We start from the raw sequence: 15,934 nt of genomic DNA, 5'->3' as shown, positions 1-15,934 counted from the left end.
ATGCTTTTACAAGTCAGGTGACTCCAGCTTGGGCAGTCAATACTAAAAACCACTAGATACAGACAGCCAGACCAGATCAGTGCAATACAGTCCGGGACCGTCTACTCTTGAAGAGTCACTTCAATCTATAACCAATTAACACATTCTGATAACCACTCCAGAAACTGAGGCAGGAGGACTACTACACAACTGAGGCTAGCCTAGTCTTTACAACCAGTTCTGTGCTGGTCAGAGCTACACAGCAAAGACCTTGTCTCAAAACAAACAAAATGAGTCAATGAAATCAAGGGCTTTTTCCTGAGGCTAGCCCACTCTGTGTGGGGACTTTCCTCAACTCAGATAAAAGAAAGCTCACAGGAACCTAGGATCTTAAGGAGGTCCTCTGCTTCCAGCCCCAGGCGACATCCTCACTCTCCTCCCCCAAGGCACAGATCTAATGGGCCAATCATGTTTATAACAAGGCTGAGAGTGGGTCGTTTTTGTTTGTTTGGTTGGTTTTTTTTTTTTTTTTTTTGCAAACACAGAGCATCTCCTCCTGTGCTGTGTCAGCCAGAGACAGATGAAATTTGGACAGTTCCAGGACTTTCAGACAAAGACACATCATTTTCTGCATCACCTTTTCTTCTGACCCCGTTGTGGCACCCACAGCTACCTGAGAATTTACCCAGAATTTCCATTATTCTGGGTTCATCTGTTGGTCTCCTGTGCAGACAGGGGAAGGGCTCAATTTTTGTTAACAATAAACCATGTACAAGAAGGTGGTGACTGTAGTTACATAATGGTATTTTTTTCTGTTTTTTTTCCAAAGGTTATTTAAAAAGATAACATTTCCCACTTTACCATTTTTATGGGTATAGTTCCAGTATCACTGAGACTCTGTGGGCTTGGGAGATGGCTGAGAGGGTAAAGTCCCTGCTGTATAAGTCTAAGGAGCTGAGTTCAACTCCCCCATCACCCAAATGAAAGTTGGGCATGTCAGAGAACACCTTTAATGCCCGCCTGGGGGAAGCAGGGAAAGGAGACTCTTGCTGGCCCGTCAGCCTAGCCAATCAGTAAGTTCACACACCACACACAAACCTGAGATTCTGAACCGTGAGCTGTAACTCTCCCCCGACGCCCACCCCTGGGCATCCTGGCCAACTTTCTGTCTCTAAGTGTTTAAGGACCCTGAGGACCTCACATGCATGGAATCCCTCACCATGAACACCAGGTTCACACCCACTTCCACACTCCCTACCTCTCCACACTTGTGTCTTTTTTCATGCACTGAGTGTCTCCTGGGTGCCAGGCTCTGTCCCATGTCCTTTCGGCACCCATCTGAACCTAGATCCACCCAGAACCTGACAGGGGCCAACAATGCCCAGAAAATAATTTCTCCTTGGGCCTGGAATCCTTGATAACATTGTTGTTGGCTTATCTGCAGGCTGGCGCAGGGAACCCACGGTGCCCAGGGCAAAACCAAAACTGGCATGCAGGAAAATTCTTCTGACACAAATAAGAAATGGCTTCAAGTGGAGTATTCCTGCCACACCGACTAAACACCTTCTCTCTGGAGCCAGGGAGCCTGGCACACCCAGCTGGCCCAGTTTACAAGCTTTTGGGACCACAGAAAGAAGAAAGACAGAGAACTCAGCAAGTCTCTCACATGCCAGGTATAAAGGGGAAACACCCATAGGGGTGTTTCTCTCTCTCTCTCTCTCTCTCTCTCTCTCTCTCTCTCTCTCTCTCTCTCTCTCTCTCTCTCTCTCTCTCTCTCTCTCTCTCTCTCTCTCTTTTTATGGTGAAAAAAAAGCGTATATTTAGAATTAGGCATCTGGACTCAGTTTAGATGATCCCAATCTTGCTGGCAACATCTAGGGCATCATAATCAGGAGCCAAGCGAACATACGCCTTCTTCTCTCTGTCAGGCCTTATCAGGGTATTGACTTTGGCCACATCAATGTCATAGAGCCTCTTGATGGCCTGTTTGATCTGATGCTTGTTGGCCTTGACATCCACAATGAACACAAGAGTGTTGTTGTCCTCTGTTTTCTTCATGACTGACTCAGTGGTCAGTGGGAATTTGATGATAGCACAGTGGTCAAGATTGTTTCTCCTGGGCGCACTCTTTCGAGGATATTTTGGCTGCCTCTGGAGCTGCAGGGCCGCCAGAAGGTGGGCGACGTTTTGGATCTTCTTCTTTTGGTGGCGGTGGTTGCCTTTCAGCGCTGTCTACTTAGCTTTCAAGGCCTTTGCTTTGGCTTCAGCTTTGGGAGGGGCAGGAGCTTCCTTCTTTGCTTTTGGCTCCATCTTGGCGACATTGATCTCTTTACAGATGAGGATCCGGGTGTAGCTCTCAGCTACTGCTCCAGAGCAGTGAGGTCCTATCACGCTCTCTGGTGTGATGCTAATGGACTGGTCCTCTGAAACTGTAAGCACACCGCCCCCCAAATAAATGTTCTCTATTATTAAGAGTCACCGCAGTCACTGTCTCTTCGCAGCAATAGAACAGCAACTAAGATGCCCCCTGTGTGTGCCCTGTCCCCTAGATCACTCTGGTCTCCCAGAGACTGTATGGTCTACATCATCCTGAACTAGCACTCCAACAATAATTGCATATTGGCTATGTTCTATTCAACTCCCAGCCTGACTGTCACCTCCTGGGACAGAAGTCAAGCTCCTGTCATGAGCTTCAAGGGTAAGCTGCACCTTCCCCTATAGTGTCTCTGCCCTCAGCTCACTTTTTCTCTTGACTTCAATCCTGACAGCCTCCACCATGCTCTTCAGTCACAATAAGCACACTACAGCCACAGGGCCTTTGGCACATGCTACCCCCCCTGCTTGGAATGTACTTTCTCACCTCAGTAAAACTGTTACTCAGATATCACTTGCCTGGTGAAAATGTTCCTGCCCTCCACTGGAATTTCGTTTAGCTCAGTGTTTTCTTTTTACTTCATATGTAACATTTGTACATATTTATGAGGTATATGCAACATATATGCCTGCCTGTGACATGGGCTCTTTGTGGTATACACATTTCAGTACATGTACACAGTGAGTAATGTTCCAGTCAGGGTGATTGGTGTGTCACTGCCATCAATTCTTTGTGCTTCAAGCCTTTGAACTCCTCTCTTCTAAACCATTACAAAATATACAAATTATTGTGATCTATAGAGACCAGATCTCTGCCCCACCCCATATAGGGTGTCCCCGATATAGCTCAAAAAGGAAGTCCAGGTGTTTAGCTTCTACAGAATGACATCACATGCAGTATTTACCTGTGCCTGGCTTAGTTTACATCCCAGAATGCCCTCAACCTCCATCATATTTCAAATTGCAAGCCTCCATCCCAGCCCTCACTGCCCTCCTTTTCCTCATCACACTTCTGGTCACAGAGCATGTTTATCTGTCTTGCTGCTGTCTTGTTTAATGTCTTGCAACACCCTGTGATCTGGATGTAACTACAAAAACAACCAAGGGAGGAAATACAAAAATACAAATGTAATGTGCATCCACTTAGCTTCCTACTACACGTTTAGCAGCCTAAACAGGACCCAGCAAATAATAGTCACTCGACAAGTCTGAGATGAATGAACAAAGAACACACTCGATATTACTGTACAGGGACCGTATCTTCCCAGTGCCCTGGACTTCTGAGCTGTCTACTGCAAAAACAACCTTTGTGCTTCCAACAGAGCAATGGGAAGAAGAGAGACTGCCAGCCACGCTAAGCATCCCTAAGTCGCGGACTCTAGAGATTATCATTTTCAACCCTGCCATGGGGGCTCAGAGTTGCTGCGTGCAGAGAGGCAGGGAAAGGAAGTTTTGGCCAAGGCTCACCTGGGAATGGTGTAAGCTCTTCCCTGTGTGGTCTGGAAACTAACTATGGTAACTCTGGCTCCATCCATGCTATTTCTCACACTACTTTCAGCAGGTGTCCTGCAGGCTACTCTGTCTTCTCTAGGACAAGGTCTCATGTGGGGACTCATTGCTGGCAGAGAGGACAGAGCTGCTTGTCATCAGCAACCCAGAAAGGCTAATCTCATAAGGCAGAAGGCTGCCTGGCAGTCATTCCACCCACGTCTCTCAGTACCTTCATTTCTCTCTCCCTTCATACTAATCAGATCCATTTTTTTCCTCCAAAACCAATTCGGAATTTTAAAAGGCCACACTATTTGATTGCTGAGATTTCCAAACACAAATTCAATTTGCTTCTGTGAGGTGCCATCAGCCTTTACAGACATCATCCTCCAGCCTTGTACTGGGGGTTTCCAGCACAAAAGCCTGGGGCACCTTTGTGCTGTGTACCAGGATGATTGGAATATGAAATGTCCCCACGCACACACCCACAAGCTTGGCTAAATGTTAGCCCCACCCACAGAAGGTAATGCTATTTTTTTGTAAAGTGGTAGAAACTTTGGGAAGTGGGACTCATGGAGAGGAGTGTGTCCTTGGGAGCTGCACCCTGCCCGGGGCCCCTTCCAGAATTTCCTCTGCCTGCTGCTTCCTGTCTGCCAAGGGGTAAAGGTACATGCCATGTTCTCCTGCCACCGGGCTGTTTTTCCTCACCACAGGGCCCCAAATCAATAGACTCAAAGAGCATGGACTTCAATCTCTACAACCATGGGCTAAAATAAATCTCTTCTCTCTAAATTAGTATTTAGTCATATCTATGCCAGGACGGATTTGAACTCAACAACCTGTAAACACACACACACACACACACACACACACACACACACTGGCATGCCGTCAGTCACAAGCCAAGCCCTTGTGTATACAGTCTCCCCTTCACTGCTGTGATGGTTTGTATATCCTTGGACCAGGGAGTGGCACCATCTGAAGGTGTGGCCTTGTTGGAATAGGTGTGACCTGTTTGGAATGGGTGTGTCACTGTGGGTGTGGGTATAAGATCCTCACCCTACTTGCCTGGAAGTCAGTCTTCCACTAGCAGCCTTTGGATGAAGACATAGAACTCTCAGCTCCTGCTGTGCCATGCCTGCCTGGATACTGCCATGCTCCCACCTTGATGATAATGGACTGAACCCCTGAACCTGTAAGCCAGCCCCAATTAAATGTTGTTTTTTATAAGACTTGCCTTGGTCATGGTGTCTGTTCACAGCAGTAAAACCCTAACTAACACAGAAGTTGGTACCAGGAGTGGGGTATTGCTGTGATAGGCCTGACCACGCTTTTATTTGAAAGAATGTGGATTTTGGGACTTTGGATTTGGAAAGCAGTGGAATGCTTTAAATGGGGCTTAATGTGTCATCCTAGTAGGAATATGGAAGACTTTGTTGCTGGGAGTAATTTGAACTGTGTTGACCTGGCCCAAGAGATTTCAAAGGAGAAGAATTTCAGAATGTGGCATAAAGACTGGTTTTGTGGTATTTTGGTGAAGAATGTGGCTACTTTTTGCCCTTGTCTGAAAAGTTTGCCTGAGGCTAAGGTGAAGAGACTTGGATTAATTGCATTGACAAAAGAAGTTTCAAAAAAGCCCAGCAGAGACTTTGTTCTCTGGTTAAGTCTTATGAAGAAAAGTTTGAACAAGCATAGCAAGCTTAGAAAGGAAAAATATAAAATATATGGTTTGAGTATTAAAGGAGTACCAGGAAGTGAAATGGAGCAAAATCTTGTGTTCTAGGAGATAAAGATTAAGGGAGTGGGACCTTGGGGCAAGATCCTACCCAGCTAAATTAGATCCAGGCATGGTGGTACACACCTTTAATCCCATGAGACAAGCATGCTGATCTCTACATTCAAGGTCAATCTACAAAGCAAGAACCAGGTTAGCCAAGCTTAGGCAGTGAAGGATTTAGAAAACATAAAGCTAGTGATAATGTAATAATACAAGGGGATCATGTTCTAGTTCCTGTAAGCAGCAGAACTCGGCAGCTTCAGCCATGTGCCTCTGGCTCTAGAGTTAAGAATGGAAGGAACTACTGGGAAAATTGATGCTGGTTAGCTGGAGCCAAGGAATTAGCGGTGATTAAGAAGAGACCAGCATCGTTGAGGTGAAATCTTCTGGAAATTGTTTTCTGGGAGCACAAAGAAGCTGTGTTCCAGAGATACCCAAGGTTGCACCTCATGCTGCGGATGGACTTGGTAATGTTTAAGAGTCACTCAGGTGATACTGCTTGTGAAGGAATGAAGGGATAATTGAGAGAAGCTGAGGCTTAGCACTGTGAGAGGCCAAGGAACGCCATTGGAGAAGGTGAAGCCTCAGCTGTAGTTGATGGCCTAGGACTGAAGGGGTCATGCAAAGGATTTGAGGCTTGGCACCCTGAAGAGAGCCTATGAGAGGCTATTGGTGAAGCCTAGTTGGAGTGGAATATCCCAGTGTATTGGAGATGTCAGTATCATGGAGTGATCACCAAGAACTGCAGCCGTAGTGGAGTGGGTCAACCTGAGCCCAGAGTGCTACAGAGGGCAGAGCTGGAGAAGTGATGCCAGCCCTTAGGAGGAACCCAAAAGATCAAGTGGAATCCAGGACACTGAAACAAGAAGCAGTAACATTGAAATTTTCTTGGAGACTCAAAGATGATAAAGATGCCAGAGTCATGAGATACATGCTGAGGAAAGCTGCTAACAGGGAGTGGAACCAGCCCAGGAGAAAGCAGTTTGTTGCAGTCAACAAAGATGAAAAAGGAGTGGAGTTCTGAAGACTGCTTTGACATCAGCCATGGAGATGCAGAGTTTGGAGTTTGCCCAGCTGGTTTCCTGCCTTGCTTTGGAGATTACAGTTAATTAAGTTGGATGAATCTCAGAAGAGACCTTGAACTTTGGACTTTTAACATTGTTGTGACTGTTATAGACTATGAAAACTTTGAAAGTTGGACTAAATGCATTTTGCATTATGCTATGTTTAAGTGTGGCCCCCATAGACTCATGTTTTTGAACAAGTCTATGGGGACCAGGGAGTGGAATGTGATGGTTTGTATATCCTTGGACCAGGGAGTGGCACCATCTGAAGGTGTGGCCTTGTTGGAATAGGTGTGACCTGTTTGGAATGGGTGTGTCACTGTGGGTGTGGGTATAAGATCCTCACCCTACTTGCCTGGAAGTCAGTCTTCCACTAGCAGCCTTTGGATGAAGACATAGAACTCTCAGCTCCTGCTGTGCCATGCCTGCCTGGATACTGCCATGCTCCCACCTTGATGATAATGGACTGAACCCCTGAACCTGTAAGCCAGCCCCAATTAAATGTTGTTTTTTATAAGACTTGCCTTGGTCATGGTGTCTGTTCACAGCAGTAAAACCCTAACTAAGACAACTGCCTAGCAAACTCATCTCCCCAGGACCTTCTCAGCCTCCCTGTCCTAAGAAACCTTCTTTGATGACCATGAAGAAAGCGTGTGTTCTCTACTCTTTCTGTGGCCTCTGCTCCACATGTTTTCTGGGGCTGTGAGCCTACGGTGTGATGCCCCTGGGGATGAGGAGGAGACATCTCTGCTCTGGTTATGACTACTACCATGATGATTCGTCCTCCTGAGGACCAGCTACTTCTCTGGCTGTGCTGGTCTTTGACACCTCACTTCTGGAACTAGCTCAGTGTTCAACTAGAGAAGCAACCTATGGGGACACACACCTGCAATCCTAGCACTCGGAGCAGAAGCAAGAGGATCTAGGCTACACGGTGAGTCTCTGTCTCAGAGCAATAAGAAAGTGTCTCAAAAACCTCCACATGTATATACATTCGCATGCCTCTGCAACGTGTACCAAAGAGCCATCATGAAGATTAAGTTTCCTTCAACTCAATTACCTGCTACTCACTAATGCTGAGTCTAACATATATAATACAGAGCTTAACATCTAACATCTGTCACACACCTCAGAGCCAGAACGGGAAGGGGACCTCAAAGTCACCAGCACAGACATTGTGTACTCCTTTATCCTTCTTTATCTCCAGGATTCCTCTGAATAGTTACAAAATAAATACCCTAACGTCATAGAAGAGGGGACAAGTATACAAAACTAAAAACATTAAAAGTTAAACTTTATAACTACCCCACTTCGAAGCCATGTATAAATCCAAACGCATATTTGCATGTAAATTAGAATTTTTATAAAGCTTAAAGGGGGTCATTTGAGAAATACTGCTCAGAATCATTTGTTGAAAAATTAAAATGCATTATGAACATTTTTCTCTATCAGTGTTTGTAATATATAATAATATACATATTATATTATATATAGGCTTATTGATTTTGTTGCTGATTTTGTAGCAGACTTTTACCTTTTTCTTCCATAAAGCCCTGGCCTAGATCTCAGTAAAAGAAAAAAAATAAACCAAGATCTTGTTTACAGACAAGCTCTTAGTCATAATTATTTCTTATTCTAATAGGACTTTTATATTTCATAAATGTTATTGGACAAAATAGCCCTACCCATGTCATGGTACTCAGATTCAGAAAAGGACATGGTCATGGCCCTAGCCTCTTCCCAAGGCCTGCTTCCCCAGCCCAACTCAGTCCCAAGGCTTGCCTCCCTAACCCAGCCCAGTCCCAAGGCCTGCCTCCCTAACCCAGCCCAGTCCCAAGGCCTGCCTCCCTAACCCAGCCCAGTCCCAAGGCCTGCCTCCCCAGCCCAGCCCAGTCCCAAGGCCTGCCTCCCCAGCCCAGCCCAGTCCCAAGGCCTGTCTCCCCACCCTGTCCAAGGACAACCTTCTTCTGCCTCCAGAGCACATCTGGCATCTATCTGCTGTTGGCCTTCATGCTGTTGGTGACTCAGGGCAGAGATCCACATGGTCTACTTAGGGTTCAGACCAGGAGTTGCAAGATAGAAGTTGACTTCCTCACAGCTCTGGAGAGATAAGTGGGAGATAAGGGGGCCGTTGTGGGTAGAGGCTAGTGAAGGCCAAAGTTCTGGCATGCAGGAAGCTGTCTGCTTGCTGTGTCCTCAAGCCAAGCAGAGACCGCAGACCCTATCTCCAAATACCATGAGGATTAGGGCTCCCGAGCTTGAACTAGAAGATAGATACAGCCCCTCTGATTGACTCCCTTGGCCTAATCTGATGTGATAATCTTCAATAGCCAGACTTTGTTTTGGTTACTTTATGAGCTCCCTTCTTTACCACCCTTCCCCACCCTTATCCCTTCCAACCCCCCAACACTAGGTTAGAGGGAAAGGTAGCAATCATCTCATTACACTACGTCCTGCTGATTAGGGGCATCGAGTTCCTTGGAGCAAGTTTGATCTTAGTTGTCAGGATACCTCCAACCAACAGCAGCAGCAACAACAGCAGCAGTAACAACAGCAGCAGCAACAACAGCAGCAGGAGGAGGACCAGCATGATGAGAAGGAACAGCAGCAGCAGGAGGTGGGGCAGCAAGAAGAGGGGAGGAGGAGGAGGAGGAGGAGGAGGAGGAGGAGGAGGAGGAGGAGGAGGAGGGACAGTAGCGGTAGCAAGAAGAAGAGCAGCAGGAGCAACCACCACCACAGATGCTCTGGGGACCTAGCATTTGTAGAGTCTCTCAAGAGTCCCCAGAATTCCAAATGTCATAAATGTGCCTGAACTATCTGCAATGGGCAAAAATTACACCCATGCTAGAACATGAGGCAAATCATGGTCAGCCGCTATGGACAATCTAAAGCAGCCCCATATCCCAAACCTGGAATTAGAACAAAAATCTAGTCCTATAACATTTCTGAGTTTAAAGGAACCAAAATTCCCACACATTCTTCTACCATGTCTCTGTCTCATTTCATTTGTATTTGTTTTGGTTGGTTGGTTGGTTGGTTGGTTGGTTGGTTGGATGGTTGGTTGTTGTTTGGCTAGCTCATTGGTTGATTGGTTGGTTGGTTGGTTGGTTGGTTAGTTAGTTGGTTGGTTGGTTAATTGTTTGGGTGATTGGCTAATTGGTTGGTTGGTTTTACTGGCTTGTTGGTTGTTGTTCTGAGACAGGATCTTACTCTGTACCCCAGGATGACCTGGAATTCATGGTCTTCTTCCCACCTCATTCTTCTAAATGTTGAGATTAGAGTCATGAACCACCATGTCCAGCTCCCATTCCCTCTGCACACTCTACAGTACTCTACAAGAAATGTACTTCTGATATATTTAGCTATTCCTCTCTTCATAGATACCCACCTTGTTTCCTATCATTTCCAATTAGTGTTATGATCATTAATAAACATGAACATATATGCTGCAGACAGGTTAGGAACTACTGGCTTATTTTACAAATAGGTGCTGGCGCCTGGAGATCAGGAGAAAGCATATGAATGCCTAAGTGTGTCAGTGAGCAGACTCCTCAGGGTCACCCCTAAGAGCACAGGGCTGGCAGCAAATGGTTCTGATTCTCAGACCTGCCAGGCTGGTGCACACACCCCTCCCTGCTCTATCCTGTTGGAAACACTGGCCTGGAATAAGATACACATCTTCATTGGCACCCTGGGCATGTATGCAGAAAGTATCTAGCAGGCATTGAAGCTTCCAGCTTCTGCAAAGACACCTGCTTACAGCAAGTCAGGCCACCTAATCACTGGGTCTCATCACCCCTCAGCTTTGGTCCTCAGAAAGTTCTCACTGGATATGAAATAGGAGGCCCCCAGCTTTAGTTAATAGGACTCTGCATATAGACAGACATAGACTATGATTTTACAACCTCATTCTCTTCCATTTCAAGCCCAAGGTGCTGGGGATTTCAAGAACACTTCCCTGCACCCCATGTTCTTTCTTCCTTCCCTATGCACCACTGTGGCACGGGGTAAATTGAATTTCAAAAGAATATTATTCCAACTAAACATAAAACTGTGCTGCTACAAAACGAGTGCCTGCATTGTTTTGGTTTTTAACAACATGTGCCTCGCTTTAACAATGCTCAAGGAAAGAGGGAATTATCAGGATTTTACAATACTCAGAACATACAGCCCAAGCAGACTCAGACCTGAGCTCACAATGGAAAAAGATCAACCTCTAGGGACAAGTGCTCCCACATTGTCCCCATCCCTTACTGCATTAGTTTCTAACCATCTGGTCTCCTCAAAAGCAAGATAACCCGAGAAGAGGGCTGTCCAAGACTCATTTCTTCCCTATTCCTACAACACAGGACAATGTGACCTTCCAGAGTCATACTGCAGCCTTCCATGGGATGTCCCCTTTGTCACCCTCACTGGCCTGAACTGGGTCCTCTATGTCCCCTAAACCCCAAGACCACAAGGCATTTGTTTTCCTTCCTTTTATTTGCCCAATATAATTTCAAAATGCCCAAAGATCAGGGATGGGATCCAGGAGCAGTAAACTGTATGTTCAGACCATGGTGCGTCCAGTGTCCTCTGGGAAACTAGAATGGGGGAGTGGAAATGCAGTCAGTTGAATGCTCTACCAATTCTACTCTCACCTTTCAGCAGAAGTAACTAAAGGGCCATTTGGATCTAAACTTTAAGCCTGGCTCCAGTGATTTCCAACTTTCTCAGGCTTCATCTTGCCTGCCTGTACAATGAGGCTGAGGCCAGACCAAGGAAAGAAGACCTCTAGAAACCCTCTTTCCCTAACCCTAAAAACAAAAAGGCTAGAGAGAGATCCAAGACTGGTTCTGACCAAGCTTGATCCAGGGTTTGTTGGCCTAACAATCCATCTCTCAATTCCTGGTCTCCTTGCTGACCCCAGGCTAAGGCTAACTGAAGAAGGTTGAGGAAAATGCAGTTTCACTCCTGTGACCACAGTAATTCTTGAGACCAGGAGACACCATGAAGAACAAGGAAGAGATAGTCTTTACTGTGTTAGGAAGGAAAAGAGGCTACAAGCTTTACACACATCTCATTCAACTCTTACTACATCCTGAGGTGAAAATTTAAGCTGTGCCCAGGTCAAAAGTCAGGACTCTGAGGCACAGGAAGAAAATGACTGTACCCAGATCCCCCAGTAGAACAATGGGGGAACGGTGAGTAGAGTATGTGTCCACTTGGCCTTCCCAACTTCCTGCCCCTTCAACCACATGGGACTTACTATCGTCAAATCATAATGGCATCTTTTTAAAAATATCTCTTCCTCTCCTGGACTCTAAACTCCAAGAAAGAGTCTAATGGTCCTTTGTACCCCCTTATATTATTCTCAGTGTTGCTGAATAGGTGGATGGGTGGAAGGATGGATGAATAGTCTTATGGGAAGACAGATAGCTGGACAGACAGAGGTATATATAGGTAGGTGGGCAAACTGAAGAGTGGATGGAAGGTAGAACAGATCTACTTAGGAAGATGAATGGACAGGTAAGTGGGTGGGTGAATGGATATATGAAAGGACAGACAGACAGATGGATGAACCAATGAATTGGTAGATAATCGATCCTATGGGCAGTAAGAAGGGACTGAAGACTTGAAAGAAGGAGACTGGCACACAGTGGCATAGAGAAGCACACACTAGGACCAACCTTCAAGAAGCTCTCAGCCCAGTCAGAAAGGGACTTCACGGAGACTCAAAACATCTCTAGTCCTGAAATGTCACTTGTACAGATAGAGGTTATGACCCCAGCCAGATAGGAAGGATGTCCCTGTGTTCTAGGTGGGAAGAGGTTGGAGAGACAGCCTGGAGGAGCTATGGCTAGAGCGATCACTACAGCATAGCAGGACTTAGATGAACAGGGAGGAGAAGAAAACAAAGGCTGACAGGGAAGTCTGTGGTCTTCCTGGTATATCCCACCAGGGGAGGGCAGGCTCCATGCTTCTGCTCAGCAGGTTCCTGACACCACTTTCTCATAATGAATTGGTTCAGTGACCCCCCCTCACCCTAGAGGACACTGGTACTACCAATGTGGGTACACACCCACATACCATGGGGGCTCTACACACCTCTTCCCAGCTGCCAAGAGGTGGTGGCCAGTAACACAGACACCCTCATAGTGACTTAGCCATACTGGAGCCCCAAGAGGCCAAAGCCCAGGTCATTTCTATGAGGCTTCCTGACCACCCCTTGCTTCCATTCTCCTTCAGGGCAAGCATTGAAAGTTGCGAGAAAGGCATGGACTCTACAGTAAGGGGACAAACCTCTTCCTAGCTGAATAACCCTGGGTAAGTCACTTAACCTCTCTGAGCTCCAGCTTCACGGTGGAAAGTGGCATCTCCATTCCTCATAGAGAAATTTCAGTGCAAACAGCAGTGAGCAGGACGTAGTTAGTCAACACAGAGTCTGATGCCTTGAGCAGGAGCCACCGCTATTGCATATTGGAGAATAAAACTAAATCCTTCCTCCATCTGGCTGGAGAAGTTTTTAGATGCTCTCCAAGTCTCCAGCTGGGAGAGAAGGAAGAGGACATGTGGCCTCTCCACCCACTGACACCTCCAGGAGACCCATATCCACTGGGACTAGCCACTAGCCTGGGTGTGGGCTGGGTAGGGCAGGCTCTGGGACTCTCTGACGCATTCTAGGGCTCTCCAGGGTAAAAAATAGCTTTGCTTTGTTCGCCTAGACACACACCCACTGGGCTGGCGGCACGCCCACTAGACAGGCAAGTGGTGGGCTATTTCAAGCTGCATAAACAAGCCTCCACCAAGCCCCAACCTTGGGCCTCCAGAGAGCGGTATTAATAACCCACTATCTCATTCTCCCAGGCCAGAAAGACAGGAAGCAGAGCTCTGAGGTTGGCCAGTCCTGGTGTCCCCCACGATCCCAGCTGACAATGGCCACAACAGGACACTCAAATGTCATATTTCCCACAAGTAAACAGAACACACAAAGGCCATGGTCGTCATAGTAACGATAACACCAGCAAATTGTTCTGACATATTTCACTGGCTCCCGGATGCCCTGTTCCTACCACAGGGGCTTATCTCTCCTCTCTTACACACTCCTCAGATCTGATGTCGCTGGGGCTTCTCTATCTGTTCTTCCTCTGCTCCATTGCCATCCCCCAGCCTTCATTCCCACCTCCTCTCCACCCATCTAACTGCCCCCACCCCCTACGCACCCATCTGCCTCCAGAAATCTTTCCTCCAGCTGCCCTTGCCCAATCTAGAGTGGCTCTCTCCTGTCCAGCCTCCCATGATACACAGAGTCCATGAACATGGGATACCTCAGCACAGGTGACCTTGCAGGACAGAGATGTTGGTATCTATACTGTGTCACCTCAGTTTGATGGTTAGGTATTTCCTGAAACAATGATTGCTCTCAGCCCTTCAGTGTGTCCATCCATAGGACTTTGCTGCTCCACGCACACACACCTCAGCATAGAATCAAGTGTTCAGCTGTCTACTTATGAGCTATGCACCCATGCATATTAAGTTATCTTACAAGTTCTCTGCAGTGAAGAGAGACACAGAGTTGGTCAGGCTCAGTTACACTTGCTTTCTCTGGGAAGACTTGGAAAAACATCTCTTCACTTCAGACAGGGTGTCAGTGACAGACTAAGTTCGACCAAGTTCAACCTGATGGACCCCCAAAGCATCACTGACACCCTGCCCTGCAGAGCTGACTCCAAGCCTCACCCTCTCATGCACTCCATAGAAGCTGCAATGTGGAGTCCCCCTTTCAAGTCAATCTTCCATTTCCTCCCAATATGCCTTGCAGCTGGCAAGCATAAGGCAGGACTGAGTCGTGACTGGAATCCCAAGTGAGGATTCGATGGCCTCCTCTTCCTTCTTTCTAGAGAGAGTATCGACAGCCCCATTATCATTGCCATAGACCTAGCTACCACTGACCTACTCTTTTTGTTTGGTTGCCATAGCTACCAAGTCAAGGTGATCTCTACCCCCAAGGGATTGATGGGATGATCATGTTATGCCCAGAGAAAAAAGTCATATAAAAACAGATCCATGCTGTCAGAGGAGAAAAAAAGAAGGGGGAATTTTGCAACAGCCAAAAAGAGTATGAAAGACAAGATCTGGGGTATCATAGGCATCATCTCAGGAGAGGTGACACCAGCACTTGGTATTAATGACAGAGTAGAGGTTAACAGGTGACAGTAGGAAACATCCTTCAGGCTTTAAGACAGCCCTGGAAGGTCAGGCCAGCATCCCCTCCTACTCATATCTATCAGGTCTGAGTCAGTCACTGACCACAAGGAAAGCTGGCGTCCAGTCAGGGTCACAAAACAAGTGCTTTTGAGGGGCCTGCTACTCTATCAGAGGACTGAAGTCTGAACCCCAGCCCTCTCGTTGGGCAACTCACAACTACTCACAACTCACAACTACTGCCTGTAACTTTAGCTTTAGCACCACACATGTGTGGGTGTGCCCACAAAAAATAATTAAATAAAATTTAACTATCTTTTAAAATATCTGCTATCATAGGGACAATCACACACAGAGGGTTGGAGGGATACAGCACAGAAAGGTTATCTGGCTAGTTATAATGAAGCTGCTGGCTCTGAAAGGGTGAAAAGGAATTCCTTACAATTCAGGAGAGCAGGGGAGAGGCCCCTGGGAGGAGCAGGGACTTTCTATCTTAGGGCAGACAGCCTAGCTCTGACCAGTCAGTACCCTGACATCACCTTCTTCTAGGCTTCTCAAGAGCTCGTCACATTGACCATCCCAGTGACATCAAAGGGACCAAGCCAATGAGCAGGGTAGGAAGGGTAAAGGGTGACTCAAGGGAACCAGACCACGTCTAGCTGTCCAGACTAGCTAGCCATGCATCCCTGGCTTCTGTGTCCCTGGACTGACTGCTGTCGCTGACTCTACCCTTGGCCTTCACACTCTGTGCCTTTGCTTCTTCTTTTTCCTCTCTCTGGACCTCCTTTGCCCGGCCTCCCATCCATCAAAACTTCATGCATCTGCAAGCCACACTTGGAACCTCCCTCTTCTTCACCTGCCTGGAAAGTACACATCTCTTTTGCACCAGTATTTCCTCAGTTCCTCTAGACCTCCTTTCCCTTGATTTAAGGCAGGGTGGGGGAATGTGGTAGAGCTGGTTTATCTTTCAAAGCCTGGAGTGCTGCCTCTCTTAAGTCACTGTGTCAGAACCTGTCAGCACTGTGGAGGGGTACATGCTTCCAATGCAAGTTCACACACTCCCCAGCCA

The 15,934-nt window shown here is 46.9% G+C and overlaps 1 pseudogene; it reads right to left on the bottom strand.

Annotated features, from left to right (window-relative positions):
• Positions 1–1,824: 1,824 nt before the first annotated feature.
• Positions 1,825–2,289, bottom strand: LOC110297102 (large ribosomal subunit protein uL23 pseudogene; annotated as a pseudogene).
• Between the last annotated feature and the right edge of the window lie 13,645 nt (positions 2,290–15,934).

Source organism: Mus caroli, unplaced genomic scaffold, assembly GCF_978045245.1.
Source record: "Mus caroli unplaced genomic scaffold, Mus_caroli_1 scaffold_7, whole genome shotgun sequence".
Lineage (NCBI taxonomy): Eukaryota > Metazoa > Chordata > Mammalia > Rodentia > Muridae > Mus > Mus caroli.
Note: the sequence above shows the minus strand (reverse complement) of the source record. Positions and strands in the feature narration are given on the sequence as shown.